Source organism: Drosophila suzukii, chromosome 3, assembly GCF_043229965.1.
Source record: "Drosophila suzukii chromosome 3, CBGP_Dsuzu_IsoJpt1.0, whole genome shotgun sequence".
Lineage (NCBI taxonomy): Eukaryota > Metazoa > Arthropoda > Insecta > Diptera > Drosophilidae > Drosophila > Drosophila suzukii.
The window spans coordinates 13,260,939-13,278,548 of NC_092082.1; the positions used below are offsets into that span (position 1 = coordinate 13,260,939).

At 37.4% G+C, this 17,610-nt stretch overlaps 2 protein-coding genes across 6 annotated transcripts in view; one reads left to right on the forward strand and one right to left on the reverse strand.

Moving 5' to 3' along the window:
* The window catches only part of RpL28 (ribosomal protein L28), a 384,986-nt gene extending 374,875 nt beyond the window's left edge, over positions 1-10,111 (reverse strand). Inside the window, exon 1 of the mRNA XM_070995322.1 lies at positions 10,102-10,111. The gene's annotated coding sequence lies outside the window, so the exon portion shown is untranslated. The remainder of the gene's footprint in view (positions 1-10,101) is intronic.
* Positions 1-17,610, forward strand: part of Eip63E (cyclin dependent kinase Eip63E) — a 107,776-nt gene that overhangs the window by 16,602 nt on the left and 73,564 nt on the right. For 2 of the 5 annotated variants that reach the window (XM_036816071.3, XM_036816072.3), the window contains exon 1: positions 16,960-17,075. The exons of 2 other annotated variants lie outside the window; for them this stretch is intronic. The gene's annotated coding sequence lies outside the window, so the exon portion shown is untranslated. Of the gene's footprint in view, positions 1-16,959; positions 17,076-17,610 lie in introns of those variants that run through there. One more of the 5 variants, XM_065864946.2, reaches the window with a different exon arrangement.

A 17,610-nucleotide genomic window follows, 5' to 3' on the forward strand; every position in this document is an offset into this window, starting at 1 on the left:
AGAAATATCTTATGCTGCAAAAAATTTATTTCTTATTTTCTTGGTAATGATGAACAATTAAAGAAGCAAATAAATCTTTTTACTACACACTTAACCTTCTTAGATTTAACTACACTTTTTTATTACCACGAGAATAGTTTATTACAGTGTGGTAAAGCTAAAGATGAAAAGTGGCCTTAAGCCTTGAGTTTTTAATGTCACATTGTATCTGCTTATTATTGAAATCCTTTGAAACTCCCAATCAAGTCAAGTTGCAATTATTTTCATTGTGTTTTATCGTTGTCGAGTCCATTAAATTTCTATTATTATTGCCAAGTATTCCCATCCCTTTAGGACATCCTCGCCGGTCCTTATCACCATTTCCATTTAATGTCAGGCCAGGACAATTATTAATTTTAATAAACCTCTCGAGCGATTCCTGTCCTCCTCCTCCAACTCCTTCTACCCCTCAAACCTCCCCAGCTAATGATATAATTTTTCTTCAGTTAACTAATTGAATACATTTGAGAAAATGGGGGGCAGTGGGTGTGTGAGGGGGCGTGGCAAGTTGGCTGAAACACATGGCAGACTGCGCACAAAATGGCAACAAAGATTGTTAATAATGGCAAACAAGCGAAGCTACTGAAGTTTCCACTCTTGCCCTGCCACTTGAGCATTGACAGGCGAATTTTCCTGTACCCTGAGATATCAACCCACTTTTCCTGCCCCTTCCACTTCATTTTCCGCCTCCCCCGTCCAAGAAGAAGAAGTTAATTTGCAGCGACGGGCACGCAAAATCAAGAGTGGAAAAGGGGCTTTCCCCCTGGCAAATGGGGAAAAGCTTCTGCTTTTTTCGGTTGGGCAGAAGGGGTATGGAAAAGTCTGGGAAAGAGGGTTACGTGGTAGGGAGCCAGGAAAAACCAAGACGAAGACGAGCACACAAAACGACATTCCGCGGCAATCAAAGGGGGGTTGGTTGGGCGGAAAAACAGGGTCGGAAAAGCGGGAGAACGCATTACAAATTCCATTACTTTGAGCAGCGAACATGACCTGATTTTTATGTATATGTATGCGTGTCGGTGACTCCCGGCCAGTGCATATGTGTGTGCGTGTGTATCTGCTGCGGGAAAGAAATTAGGCAGGCCAAAAAAGAAACAGAGGAGAAGCTATCACGAAGATGGCAACAGTCTGCTGGAGTTTGCCACTGAAAATAAAATTGTCTATAAATATTTATCAAATTTTAGAGATAACGAAATCCAAAACAAAATAAAGCTAACAAATAAAAAAAAATAATAAAAAAAATATATTAATTAATTACATTATTTTAATATCATATTGGTATTATTAATCTATCCTAAATGTTAACTCATTTTCTAAAAAACATTAAAAAATTTGTATAATTACATATTATATTTGGCTATACTTCTAAATTTGGGGGGTATTAATCTAAAACTAGATAACAGATTGCAATTTTCATGTTCATTAAAAAATGTTACATTTATTTTTATAATTAAAAAACATATTTTAGTTTTTATTTCCTTAATAATTATCTTCCCTCGTGGTTTTTCTTATATGAAATACATTGTAGTGCTCAGTCTGGTAATTTTATTTTGTTAGACAATTTCCTCTAGTGTTTTTTCAATGTATTGTGCTCCTTGGTGTGCGTGCGTGCATATTTGAGCCACGTATTGGCCAGAACATCTAGCCTCCCCCTTTTAGCCCCCTCACGCCTTCTCCTGTTATCTTGGCCACTTGTCGAGTCACGTAGCAAAAAGTTTTAAGCATTGGCACTTGCGACGTGCAATGGTTTTCCCTGCTCTTCCTCTTACTCCTAGCCCTGCCCACCACCTACCGCCCACCGCCCAACTCCCCAGTAAGACAGCTTTCGCCCCCTCATCCCTTCCCTCTGTTTGCCATTTTTGGCTATCACAGGGCAATAAATTAACAGAAATGAATGGTTGATACGGGTTGGGGGCATCAGTAGAGTGGCCTACACACAACTCAATCTAACCGCCTCCTTTTCCTTGGCTTTTTATGTGTGGCAAGTGTAGAGTAGGCCTTAAGGGAAAGGGGGAGGGGGCATTCTGGGGGGAAAATGGGGGAAGGGCTTTCGGGCGGAGTGGTGCAAAGTGCAGTGGGTTATTGGCGCACTTTTATTACCAGAAAAATTGCTTGTCGCACGATTCTCTCACTTCTCATGCTTCATTTGGCCTGCCTTCTGTTCTCAGCTTTTATTACACAGGAAAAAATATTATCACTTGTTTAACCAACTGATTTTATGTTAATTAAATATAAGTAATAAAAAAAAGTTTTTACAACATTTTTTACAAGACTCCTAGGTTTTGTGGCTTTCTGCACTAGGAAAATGTATTATTTTCCTTATCAACCCGTTTTTTATAGCAGTAATATAAATCCTTTAATAAGGTATTTGTTTATATTATAAAAATGGGTTTTACGGTATTCCCTCGATTCCAAAGTTACTTTAAAAAGTGTTTTTCAAACCACTTAATTTAAGTAAAAGAATTATATTTATATATTATGATCCTTAATTTTTTATAAACAATCCATTTTATAATCCTTTTTTCCCTGTAGCCTTGCTTTCGCTTTACTCCTTTGCAGGACATTTTGCACAATGAAAGTGTCACAAGTTGGATGGGCGTGTAGCCCAGGGGCAGTTTTGGGTTGGCTGGTTCAAAGTGCACTTTATTCAATTAAAAAGTATCGAGAGGGGTCAAAAGGGGAGCGCAGAGGGCCAAAAAGAGGAGGTCATGGAAGCCGTCCGGCATGTAAAATGTTGTAAATGTTTGCCGAAGGCAAATTGTCCAACCAATTATGATTGCCAAGCCAGGAGAAAGCCGAATGGCTGGATGGATGGATGGATGGATGGATGAAAGGATGGATGGGTGGTGGTTTGAGGTTGAGCTGGATGTTGAAGGTTTTGCGGATTGTAGGTCGATTGTGCCAATGTTGAACCAGTGAACTGACACAGTTTTTGCAGCTTAAAGCAACGACGAGCGAAAAGCAGATGGTCTGAAACAAAATCTTTTATGGGAAAAATGCTTAAGTAAATAGGTAATGGGGCAAAGTAATATTTTAATATTGTTTTACGAACGTGAGACAACAATGGGCAGAGGAAAATGGAAAAATAATAAAAAGATTTAAGTGGGGTAGAATGGTTCAGAAATGCCAAGATAAATATAGAAAAGATTTTGCTAACCACATTTACTTATCCCTTAAAATATATTTTTTAAACAGTTCTATAATTTTATAAAGCTTCCTTTAAAACGTTGGTTAATCCAAAATGGAAAATTTAGGCAGGGTGTAACAAATCTTTATTTAATGACATTTTAATTGCCTTGTTAAACATTTTTATCTATGATCAATGTTTCATTTGCCTTTGTAATTGCATTGTTAAAAATGTTTATCTATTATTAACGACTTCCTATACCTCCCACAAATCTCTCACTGAGTTGCTAAGCCTTTGATTTATTTTCCAACTGACATCACAAGCTTCTTCTAATTTTCACACCATACAAACGTCATATTTCGCCTTTTCACATGACTCACACACAACAGATGTACATAAATAGAAGAGTGAACAAATCATGTGAACTATTATGGCAATTTGCAGTTATTAATCAAAAGGGCGTCCTCCGTCTCGTATTCATCAAATATGCAAAGGCACTGGAATCAGAATCAGCGTTGCAGCCAGCCGAAAGTGGCAGAGATTTACGACCTACTTCCATATGCATGACAGCTGCAAAACGCTGCCAAAGTGACTGACTAACTAACCAGAAACTCCAGAGCACCGAGCACTGAACACCGAGAACCCAGAAATTGCCAAAAGGAGGAAGCAATGGTCTACATATGCAAATGTCTGCTCCATAACCCTTCGTTTCAGGCAGGTCCTTTGGCAGCTCCTTTGGCTGCCTTTGCCTGCAATTTGCATTACTCATTTGACACTTTGTCTATCAGGTGGAATCGCAGACAGCGAGCAACACCTGCGAGTTCCGAAAATAAGAACAAAAAGAAAAAAAAAACAGAACAGGGATCCCAAAGATGAAAATAAAGACGAAGACGAACGCTCCTTGCCAAAAGACGTTGATGAACGACAACCTCATCAGAGGCACAAAATGCAATCCTTGAGTGCCGAGGCAACATGCAACTTTTACACTGGAAAAATATTTATTGGGAGAACATTACAAAACCACCCAAAAGTAGAAAAGGGTTGCCCGATTGTTCTTTAAACCTTGAACTATTTAGTTTAACAATCTTGGTACCATAGAATGGAGAAATTTACTTAAAGGTGTCACAAAACTCAATATGGTATTGAAGCATCGTGAAAAAGAGTCGAAAAGTATGCAACACTATATTTTTAAAACACAAGAGGTGAATAGGTTCCTTCCAAAAATTGTTACTATTTTTAGTGGTATACTTTTAGGAACTTTTATAAGTGATTTTAAAATTCTAATCGTTTCTGTGATTAATAAAATAAAATATAATTCCGTATTCTGTGTGTTAAATTGTTAAAATGGAATGGTTAAAATATTTCAAGTCTTTACGATATTTAAAAAATAGTTATTGCCCATTAAATTGGTTCAAGTGTATTGAAAGAGATAGCTGCGAATCGTAGAGGAAGTTATACATATGCTTGATATAAATCTTGAGAGCAACTTTGCCTGTCATGCACAACATGAAACCACTAATTGATGTGAAGGCAGTCCCAGACTTGAGACTCCGCGCTCAACACCCGAGATGGAAAAACCAAACCGAAGACGAACTGAGCCAAAACTGAAGCTTAGTTGTGGAAAGAAGGCTTCTGCAAGTCGTGTTGCATGACTAAACTTTTGGGTTGCCTTTTCATTATTAATCAACTGCGAAAATTTCCCAGTTAACAGTAGCAGTTTCAGCTTCAGTTACTCACTGTCATGCCAATACTAATTAGGGTTAAGTAATTCAATTTTTGTTCAGCAATAAAATGCTTTCCATGCTTTGCTGACAGACCATTGTCATTCACAAAGGAAATGCATTGAAATGTTTATATGTTTATGGAACAGATTGCTGTTATGGCGTTAATTAAAAGGATTAAATGAAAAAGTCAGAATTAATATTTCAAGTTAAATGAGTTGTAATGAAAGACATACCTGGATAATTTTTATAGTCTTCATAAATTGTTAAATATAATTGTTTTATATATATAATATTTTACAGTTTGTGCAAAATATTGTGTACCACTCAAAATTACTTTTATAACTCTCATTATTTATGAAATATAATACTTTCGTACTTATTCTAACATTTTCCCTTTCTTTTATTTCAGGTAAGTTATCAATCCCATGGCGGAACTCAACTACTCCTTCAACTATCATAAATGTACCATACTTTCTGGTAAGCCTTTCGAGTCCATTGTCAAGGACAACCATGCCCAGAATCACAAGACTAACGCGCCATATAATAGTCGGTCATAGCCGCCATATAGACCAGTCAACAAACCCATTAGTCTGTCCCATTTATAACTCTCCAAAATGTCGTCTCTCGCTCTTTTTATGCCATTAAAAAAAAAGAAGGAAACTTTCATTATGACATTTTATTGTCCTGGTTGCCATTTGCGCCGCTCATTGTGGCTGATTCGCCGGTTGTTGTTGCCAGGAGACAATGACAATGATGATGGGCAGGCGAAGCCATCCAGAATCGGGATCTCCAGCATCCTCAGCAATGTCAGGCAGGATGAGAAAAGGCGAAAATTGGAAAGGGGATTTTGTCAGGACCTCAACAACAAGCGAATGGTGTAACTGCTGGCGGTTCTGTTGTTCTAGTTGTTGTTCTTTCAGACCATGTCACCAAACACCAACAACAGAAAAGTTGGTTTTAGTGGCTGCACAGAGGAAAATGATCTAGAATTATATGAAACTTCACGTTGTTTGTTCATCCAATAACATATTTACATAAATATTCTAATACAGTCCACTCTAACTACTCTTTCTAATACAGTCCACTCTTTGGTCTTTATTTTAGGTTTATTAAACCCCTATTATTTTCGTATTTCCTATGTTTTATAAAAGTATATATCGTAAGATATATAATTTTTCTCCGTGCATTTATCATCCGAAACCCTCCACCTACATTCAACTTTCTATTCTCTACTCTATGGTTTTTATTCGCCTGTTCTCTGTTTGTTTTGGTTTCTGGTCTTCTGGTGATGTCCTGACAATGGCGTTGATAATTATTATTAGTTTTATTATGTAACTTTAATGCTAGTTCGGGGACTCGTCTCTTCTAACGCGACCTTTGAGAGGAAAAAAGAGAAAACAGGGTCCAAGCTCCTTTTTCTATTTGCTTAAAGTGTAATACAACACGATGATTTTTGTGAAGTTTTTCCTTTGCCAACTGAGATGAGAAAATGATTTTGTTTGCTAATTAGTCAGATTTAGCTAAGCAAAAAAACAGAAGACGGTTTAAAGAAGATATTCTAAATGGAGATGGTTTTTATAACACTTAAGGGTCATTAGGAGATCCTAGTATTTTCACAATTATAATTGAAATAAGAGCTTTTTCTAGTAACACAATTAATAAAAAATGACAACCACTTTTATTTCGTTCTTGAACAATATTCCCTTATTATAAACTTTTTTTAATGAAAGAGCTTGCAATGATTCCTTTCAGACATTGTTAATTCATTGTTGACTTTACCTGGCTTATATCAAAGTTTTTATTCTGGCTTTCTCCTATTAACTTTTTGTTCAGTCGAAAACAAATTCAGCGATCCCACAAAACAAATCTTCTGCAGACCCAAAACAAGTTGTGGAACTTCTCTTGTTTAAAGAAAATAAGGAAAACTTCTCAAGAATATTTTCCCGACTTTCCCTCGTCTCAATTTCTCCTTTTATGCCTTCAGCTTAATTAAATAAAATGCAATTTAAAACCGTTCATTGTGCAATCGCTGCCTTTTCTTGTAGGAACAAAGACCCCCTTTCCACATTTTCTGCGCCCCTTAACAACCTGAAAAACAACACCCATGACGTGGGGAAAACGAAGAAGAAGAGGAGTAAGCAATGTGGGCACCTATAAGGATGCAATGTAAACTGGAAGTTAAGGGGTAAAATGAGTGTAGGAAGTGGTTTTTCTTAACCTTTACTTTGAGAAATATAAGGAATTTTCATTTTCTAAAATATATGTTGGGCTATAGATGTTTTATAGTAAGCGAGATAATAACTTGTTTTCATAATTAAACAAATGTAAGACAATAGATATAGTTATGTTTATATGGGAAACCTGGTTTAATTTAGAATATTTTGAACCAATGTTAGGAAAGACATTTTATTCGATGATCCATTTTTATTAAAAGTTTTTCCTAATAAATATTAATAGATATTTATCTAAAAAAATTACTTACAAACTGAATTTATAAACAATTTCAGGTGAGTAAACGATTTTTAAAATTGTTTAAAAATACCTAGTCATGGTTATCGGGGGGTTAATATTTTCCTGGCCTCTTGGCGAAAACAAGACGCTCACACATGAGCTGATTACAACGAGGGCTGCCAAATGCCACGCCCCCATTCCTCCTGGCCCTCTCCCACCGCCCACTTTTCCATGTCTGCGCCTTGCGTCTTAAGCAACTTGCGCGGTCGTTTAACTTTGTGCGGTGGCGATTAAATTTCCAAGTTCTTGGACTCCAACTCACCCAGCCTTTTCCTCCCCCTTTTTCCACCAGCCCATTCTCCTTGAGCAATTTTCCTGCTTCTTATCATGTGTTTACTATACTGCGAAAAAGTATAAGTGGGCATAAGTAGGCGAAGAATGCAGTAAAGAAGGCGAAGAAGAATTGCACTAAGCGCATTAATTGAATTGTAATTGCCGACGTTGTACCTCTGCATTTCCACCACCCACCACCCACCTGGCTACCCGCTTTTCCGCTTTTCCATCAACCAACTAGAGTGCTTTATTGTTGTTGTGTCACCGATTTGGGAGTTTGGAATTGGAAGCGGAATGAGAATCGCCAGCCGCCTGCCATTCAACTGGTTTACCCACATACATAGTGATTCCCAGCTGTGCCACCATTTCCCCCCCCCCCCAATGTTTTCCGACCCCGATTTTCCCCCCAAGCTGTGAGTTTTCCAAGCTGTGCGCCAGCAGTTACCAACAGCAGCAGCATGCCAAGCATTTGGCCAATGCAGTCGCTGATTTGTGACTTCCAGGGTAGCTGCATTTTCGGGGGGGTGATATAGTTGGGAAGAGGGGTTTTTCACAGCAGAAATAAAAAATACATGTGCAGTCAGAGGTGTCACTAGTAATTTATTTATCAAGCTTAAATCTTATCTGAAAGTGAGATGCCTAACTTTACCTTGCTTGTTTTTCTAAGAATCAAGTACACCTAAAATGGGGATACAATAAATCTTCATGTTAAAAACACCATATATATTTTTAATCAAAATTATATTGTTAACTGAATGAAAAAATCCATTTAGCATTCTTAAATTATGATCTTAAATTATATGTAACTTTTACTATACATTTTTCATATGAACAAAATGATTTTCTTTATAGAACTTTCTCTCTTTTTTTTTTTATTTTTTGATTTATACAACTTTTTAAAAAATATTTCGATCCACTTAGCTTTTTTAAAATATTGTCTTAAATGTTAAGTAACTTTTACTATATATTTTAAGTATGAACAAAATGTTTTTCTTTATAGAACTACTCTATTTTTTTTGAAGAAACTACAATTTGAAAAAATATTTCTTAAAAACGATCAATTAATATTTTAATGCAAGAATGCCCCCTGAGTTCGGGTTACGAACTTTTGGCTTCCTGGACTTACCTAAGTACACATACAGGGTATCTTTGATGGCCACATAAATCTCAATTTCAATTGTGCATTCCAAACACTTCTTGTTGTTCTTCTCGTTGGGTATAGTTTTGTTGTTCTCGCCGTTGTTGTTTTGGTTCGGTTCTCCAGTTCCCAGTTGTCGGTTCGGTTGTTTGGTTCGTTTTGTGAGTTGTGTGTTGGCTTACTTTGGTTTGGGTCTGTGTGGCATGCAACATTGGCTGGGCTGATGGCTGCTGTCCCTCCCCCTGTCCGCATAACACCCATAACCCTCTGAAACCCCCTTGAAAACCCCCTATTTCCCCCTTTTTCCCCTGTCACTCTCGTTTGACTGGCTTAAAGGACGCTGAAGGTGAACAACTGCAACTGAAACCGGTTTGGCACTCTCCACGCTCCCCGGGTGAAGTAACTTTGGGCAGCAAAGGCAGGCAAACAAAATGTTTGCAGTTGCATTCACTGATTAGAACGTGTGGCAAGTTAAGCAGTTTTCCTCCGCATTTCGCCCCGCTTTTCCTGCCTCGGACAGCTTACATAAATTCACGTCACTCATACGCCACGTGGGCTCAGTTCGGTATCGCACACACATAAAGTGTTGGGCAGTTGGCGTTGTCTTGTTCTCGCTTTTCCAACTGCTTGGGGGCTTTTAATCTGCAGGGAAAGAAAATTTAATATTTATAGTTGATGTAGCTTTCTCTATGCTAAAATGATAGAAGATTCATAGGCTCAAGTTTGGCTAAAATGGACTAAGATATGTTTCATAACTAAAACATTTTTGAGGCATATTATCTGGAGAGTTTTCAAAATATCAAACCAGCTTAGCATTGTTTAAAGGTAACACAAATATAATTAATTTTGAGAGACTATTTTTCAAGAACATTTAAAATAATTCCCCTCAGAAAAGCAACAAAGGACTTGTTTATAATCACCCCCAAAATTACAGCAACTCAAATCAAACTCATATAATTATTTTATATTTAATTTATTTATACAAAGGGCTGTTTATTTTTTTTCTGTGTACTTTTCTCTGCATATTTTTCTTGAAATTATTCCTTGCACTTCCCTTTTGCTATATCAATTTTCCCATTTTGCTTCAATCAATTTATGACCTGCAACTCGCTCGACTGCCGCCATTTGCCACATTACTCACGTAGTTTTATTGGCCTTTACAATGGCCACGCCCCCTTCAAGCCCACCGCCCACCGCCCATTTGGCCACCGCTTAAGCCATTTAACCCTTTTGTGCATTGCGAAGCGTTTTAATTTGCTCACCGCCTGCCAGCAGGATTGCCATGGTTGCATGTCCTGTTTTTATTTCATTTTTCCACAGGTTTTTTTATTTTCATTGTTCCTGGCCATTGAGATGAAATTCCCTGCTCTGCATGAAGGAAAATGAAGAATTTACTTACACGTACGTTCTTCATCTTCGGTCGGTTGCTTAATTAACTTCTGACAAACGAACTGCCTGCCAAATGAATTCAAGTGGCCTGCTCAAATTAAATCAATGGCGTTCTGCATTGATGACATCACCTCAAAGTTTGCTTTGTAATTAACCTGAAATAACTTAATTAAATCCGAGTCGAACATTTTCTAAAGGGGACTTAATCAACCTGAAAACTCAAATAACATCAAAACTATGCGAACTCCCGCTGTTCGAAATCCCCTCCTCAACAAAAACTCACGAAATGTTTGGGTTTTGTTCCCGCATATCCATTAATCAAAATAAAACGACAAAGCAAAGCAAACACACACAAGAGATTCCGAGAAATTGCTGTTTTAAGGAAATTTGTTTTAATGTTGTGCAGCAACTGCCAATTAAAACTAGAGAAATATGGGAGTGTAGCATTTGAGGCTAATAAATTTCATAACTCTAGAAATACATAATTTCTGCAGTCGGCCAAGTTTTGCTCTTGGCTGAGCTGAAATACCGAACAAAAAGCCAAATAAATAAATAACCAACTGCAGTTCTCTCTGCCCAAAAAACCCCCAAGAAACAAAAAAGATTTGTGAGCCACAAAAGTTGCATCTTCAATCGCAAAATAAACAGAATGCAAAATGGAAATTGTTTGAAGAGGAGGGAAAAAGGGGTAGATAGATAGTTAAAAAGGAAGTTCATTTCCTTGCCAGGACTTTGACTCAGCTCAACTCTCTGGCCAAACTCTTTTGTCTAATTATGCAAATTTTAAAGTGAACTAAACTTTACTTTACACTAGTCTGCAAGACAAAGTTGCCCGTCAAATTAGTTTGGCAAAATTATGTTTGCAGATCTTTGCAGGCAATTAAATTATATAGAACATTTTCAACTAAAAAATCCCTACCAAACTTTGTGTTTGCTTGTCTAACAAAATTATACAAAATTTGGGGTTTTAGATTTTGGCACCAAAAAGTGTGGGGAATATTTGTTACTTAATTAGTTTTTAGGCAATTTATATGGAAATGAATGTTATGGAAATTTCAGGAAATGCCATTTTTAGTAATGGAATTTTACAGATAGCGATGGAATATTTAGTTTCTATATTTATTCAACGATTTCTTTTAATTTTTATTTAATGCATCATTTTTTATACTTTTATCTATAGCAAATTATCCATCAATTGAAGCACTTGAGACATTCATCAAGCACTTCTCCCCATCCATTTTTATTATATATTTAATTCCACTTGAGAGTTGTGCCCTCAAATTAGCTTTGTGTGTAATGAAAACTATCTGTCGGATTGCGGGCAATTAAAGCACTTGAGACATTTGCCACTTTCCACGGCAAATGATTTCCGCTTTTCCCCATTTTATTCCAATTCGATTCGCTGTAAAACTCACACACATGTGCGTTGAGGTTCAACCTCCTATTTTTCCTATTTTTCCATCATCATCTGATGCGATTTTCCATCGTTTCTGGCCTCCATTAAATGCTTGTGCGTGCTGTTTGTTTGCTTTAATTTTGTTTTCTTTTTGGGCAGAGCTGTAAATTGGTTCTCACTCTTCTCGCGGCGGAAAAAAAAGACCAAGTTGATGACTCAAAATGTTTATAGACCTTTTTAGTGGAACCGAGAACGTTTTGCATTTTATGCGATTTTTTCCGTTTGTTTTTGCTGCCTTTTTTTTTATTGCAATAAAAGTGCAGGGCAGAATTGAATGAAAGTGAGACCGGAAGTTTGTGCTTCGCTCATTGTTGATTGCCGGAATATGTGGAGGGGCATTCTCGCCTATATGTATGCATATAGGATGGGAAATAGGGGGCTTAGGGGGCCTTTGAAGGAGGGGCAGTTCATGGTCGATTGGTTTATTCAAGAGGGAAATGTTAGAGACGGCTGTTGGCAAAGGAATCGAGGGCAGGAAATTCATGTGCGGAATATATATGGAGTATTCGGAATGTTATGACATTATAAACCGACTTTGTTGAGGGGGATTTTTAATTATCCCTACGATTGAGTTGCTGGGTTTTAATGATCTTGAGGGTGTCGGGATTTTATGGGTTCCAGGGAGTGTGTGAAGTTTTGAACTACAATATTTAACACTTCATTTTTAATGTGCTTTAGCATATTAATTTACAAAACAAAATATACACTTTGTCAAGGGGATTAAAACAATATTTATAGGGTATAGATTCCCCTACTATATATACAAAAACCATACTTTAATCGCTTAAACAAATTTTTATTACTTATACCAACCTTTTGTATTCATATTCGTTGGTTTTTAATCCTATTCGATGCCTTTAATTGGTTAATATGTAATAATCTTTTAATGATCTTGAGGTTGTCCGGATTTAATGGGTTCTAGGGGTTGTGGGAAGTTTTAAACTATAATATTAAACACTTAATTTTCCACGGGGATTAGTATATTTAACTACAAAACAAAATAGTTACTATGTCAAGGGGGCTTAAATCAATATTTATAGTGCATAGATTCCCCTTCTATTTAGACAAAAACTATATTTTAAACCCTTATTAAAATGTAAATTAGTTATCCCAATCTTTTTTGTTCATATCCGTAGGTTTTTAATCCAATCCGATGCCTTTAATTGGTTTATTTATTTCCCACACACATTTAAATCCGATTTAATGCCCTACGCTAAAACTCTCCCCACAGGAAAATGTCAATTTCCTTCCTCATCTGCCGCAAAGCCAAAACTAAACCACAACAAACACAAGCAAACATTATTTAGCATATTTATTTGGCTGACATAAGCATGAATTATTATTGCGGTTTTTCTTCTATTTTTTTTTTTGTGGAGGCAGAACGTCCGTTTAACTTTGTGCACAACTTTTTGGTCCTTAATCCATCTCATTAGCAAATATGTTTGTATATATTGAGGGGGCTAAATAAAATAGAAAGCCGAACGTGTGGAAATTGCAGCTCATCTCGTAGTCCACAAAATCCTGTGGAAAGGGAGGATTACTAGGGAGGTAATTGCATTTGGGCTGTGGCCCAATTTCTCAGTTATTTGTAGTTATTTAAGTTTATTGATTTTATGGACCCACATACACATAAAATGAGAGTGGAACGAGACGAAGAGGGGAAATTTGGGGCAAACATTTTGCAAATGTTTTCATTAGCCCAACTTTGATTACATGCTAAGCTACCCCGAACAAACTTTTAGCAGCATTTATTATTTAAATGATTTTATGGGTTCCTCATGTGATGTTTTGGGGGGTTTTTCGGGTCCAGGATTGATGGTTAGTCACTTCAAAAGTCAATTAAGTTGGCCGGTCCATTTGCCCCGCCCCCTGACCCACACACACACACACACACACTCAAACTCACGCCCCCAATTTGGAATTGATTGGTCATTCTCGTTTATCGAAGGAGTTTATTTTTCTTGTGCCCCTAATCCGTTTCGATTTCAAATAAATTCATTTCGCATTCTGAAAGTTTTTGCAGCATGACAGGAAATGGTGGATGGGCACGTCGTTTTCCATTAAATTTACCTACGCAAAGTAAGAAATAAAATGTCAACTAAAACAACAGGGAAAAAGAAGATTTACTTTTTGTTGAGTTACGCCAGATGAAAAGTGGGGAGAAAGCGAGAAAAGCTGTCTGAGAACACGGAGGTGCACTGGGAGAAATTTTATTTACGATTTACAATATCGTTTTGTGGCAGAAAGAAATGGTATAGTACTAAACCTTTTATGGGCCGCAATTTTAAATGTGGAAGATGCCATATTTTTTGTTATGTGTGTTGTCCACTTCACTTAGTCACAAGTTCATTAAACTTTTCATAACAACATATGCTTAAAAAAAAGATGTATTAACTAATATCAGTCAAATACGAAAAAATAAAATATTTTTTTACTAAATTTTTTATAGAATTGTAATTTTTACTGTAGAAAATATAATTTTTGTTGTTATGTTTGGTGTTTAATTCACTTAGTCATAAGTTCATTTAATTTTTATAACAAATTGTATTACTATAATATATATACATACCAAAATATTAAATATTTCTGTACTATCTCGACCTAAATATTCTTATTTAAATTTTTTCAAGAACCCCTATATCTTATGTTGATTTCCTCAGTGCTGGGAAAACTTTTCGCCTTTCCAGCTCAGCGCATATACAATAAAAAGCAGAATAAACTGGTAACTGCCAGCATGAATCGGTTAACACGGCGTATGCGTAACTTCTAAGGACCCACGCCGAAGGACCCTCACGTGCCATTGCAACAGCGGAGATAAAAAGCAAAAGTTAAAACCATTTCACACGCAATTTTTAGCCTACTGTTGTTTGCTCAGCCGGTGGTGACTGTTGCTCCGTCCTTTGGTTTTGGTCACCTGGGGGAAAAGTCACTGGGGGTGGGGGGAAAAACAAGGGGCAGGAGGAGGCCTTTTCCTGGTGGAAATCGAGGAGGACTCCTCGAACCGGGGGAGTGCGTGTCTCGCCGGCCTAAACAAATGCAACACTTTCGGGGCCCAAACAACAAGAAGAGAACAACACCATGACTACAAAATTTATTTTTCCTCGCATGGCAGCCGCAAAAGTTTTTCCAGGTGCGGTTTTTGCGGTACGGTTTTTCAGGCCTCAGGGCGATCCAAATGCAAATTAGCCTGGTTTCGGGTAATTGAAATAGACGGCGGGGGTCGAGAGGGGAAAAACCTGCGTGAAAAGTCAGCTCGGTGGAAATGATTGATATTTTTTGCGGCAAACTCATGATAAGGGTTCCTGCGCCGAGGGTGTGGAAAATAGCTAGCCGCTAGGGTTTGACATGTTTACAAGACTTCCGATGTGTTTTGGGGGAAAAAAGTATTGCGAAATGAAAAATGGTAAAAGATATAGGGGTTTCGAAAGAGGTAACCAATCTAAATAAATTGTATTTCTATTATAGAAGAGGTCTAGACTGTTGTAAAAAATTAAATTTAGTTATTTTAGTAATTAACTTTGGGTTGTAAATAAATTATTGATCATGAAATTAAAGAAAAAATTCTTTCCAGTCATAGTTTAACGATTATAAACAGAAACGCCATGATAAACTAAATTGTTTGACTAATAAATGAAAGATCAAAATGCTTTACGAGGCTTACTTTCTCATAGTGGTTCTCAAAGATAAAATAAATATGATGCCAACTTAATAAACCCACTTTATAAAAACCTAACCTATCCCTAAGTGGATGATATGGTTGTATCCTTTTTTTCAGAAAGGCATTGAGCAATGGTTACCTTTTTATTGCCAACAAAGCTCAATAAACCGAGGGCTAAACCTAATCAAATTCTTTATTTTTGGGGAATTTGAGCTTTTTGCTTGGCTCCTGTTATTCCAAAAATCCGTTCGCTGGGGAATTGCCCAGAGAAAGGGAGAAATCGAGGGGGGTTGAGACAGAGAGAGAAGGCTTCTCTTTCGGGGAGAACTCTGTGATATTCCCAGGCTTTTAATAACTGAACAAGCCGCTCATTAATAATTTAAAATAGAGCACCAAAATATGCGATGCCCCCATGTGTAGTGACCTCTCTTTCTCGCACCCCCCCCACCCATGCACTCTCTTTTTCTCTCTTTACTAGTAGAGTGGTGAAAATGTTGTGGAAGTTAAGTTATTTGAGAGAGTTTTATTCTCTCATCTGTTTGTTGCGTAGCCACATTCCTTCATTGGATACCCGTTCTTCTCCGTTTCTCTGTTGTGGATGCCTTTGCACTTGTCTCACTCTCCCCCTCTCTCTTTCTCTGGGCATAGCCCCCTCTCTTTCTGCCCGGCTAGCGCCCTCTCCCTCTTTCTTGGCCGATGATTCATGCTTTTTGGCCACTGCTGCATTAAACAATGGGCTGCTTCTTAAATTATTTATTTTCGCCAACACTTCCTCGTAGCAGCTACATCAGCATTTCCCCTCTCTTTCGTATCTTTATTTCTTTTCTTTTCTTTTCTTTTCTTCGCTTCTGTTTTGTTTTCATTATTTTATTTTGTTTACTTTTTGGTTTTGTTTTGTGGTGCTTTGTTTTCTCTGTTGAATGGGCAGAATTGGGAAACATGCCGGATTTTATAATGTTTTTAGGAGCGAAGAAACTAAAACAAACACTTTTTAAAATCAATAAAAGTCAATAATATGTGGGTATTTAAAAAATGTTAGGAATTATTTATATCAATAATGTTTAATGTTTATTATATGTTAAATACAATTTTAGTTTCAATCTTTATTAGTATTAATTCCATTATTATTTAATAGCATTTAGGTTTTAATTTATCATAAAATATAATTATTATGTATATTTTTTAAGTTTTACTATTTTTTTACAGTGCATTTATGGCTTCGATTCTTGGTTCTCTGTATTTGTTTGTGACGTAAGCCGAGCGGAGCGAATTAAACCGGAACGCAAAGCTCGTCTTCAGCTGTTCAAACTTTGCCGGCTGCGCTTTTCTTTTTATTTTCCTCTTTTTTTTTGGCTGAATGAATTTTCATAGTAGCAAAAATCATCGTGGAAAACTCACCACGACGTCGCTGCCGGCATCGCTGCCACTGCAGTTGCTGCTGTAGCTGTGGCTGCAATATTGCTGTTGTTGCTGCGATATTGCTGCCGTGTTGCAGCGATGTTGCTGCTGTGCAATTGCTGCTGGCGCTGTAATGTTGCTGCTGTGTTGCTATGATGTTGCTGCTGGCGCCGTGATGTTGCTGCTGTGCTGCCTCGTGTTGCTGTCGTAACGTTGGTGTTGCTGTCGTGTTTTTCAGTTCACAATCGAACGTTCGCCGCGGCTGACGTTTCGCTCTCGCTCGCTCCCTCTATCCCCGTCTCTTTCGCGCGCCATCTACCGCTCTCTTTCGCTCGCCCAGTGGCTTTCAAACTGCAAATATTGTACGTCACATTGCTGCCTGGCTTTTATAATTTTTTTCAGTTTGAATTTTTGTCGCAGCCTCATAAATCACAGCTTAAATAACAAACAAGCAACAGCAACAATAAAACGGGCGCAATAAATTTAATAATCATATTTAATAATTTGTGCACCCTTATTGTTGTTGCTGCCATGTGTGTGTTATGTGTGTAGCTTATTTATTTATTTGCCTCGTGTGTGTGCTTTGTGTTTGTTTATTTGAATTGTTTGCTATTTGAGCAGCCGGAGCCGCGAAGTGCCCACCCCGACCAAATACGATCTCTAGTTTCAATTAGAAGTCCGAGTTCGGGACCGTTTCCGCCCCCTTAACCCTCTGTAGACCCCCTGCTTAACCCCTTGAGACCACAGCACCCCCACAGTTATTTGAATTCCGCTTATTTGCGAGGCTTTGCACGGGTTGAAGTGCGTTCAGCTGCGAAAAGGAAACCAAAACTGAAGGTTATTTTCGAGCCAGAGCAGTTTATTATTATTGCTTTCTTCGGGTTTTTTTTCTTTTTG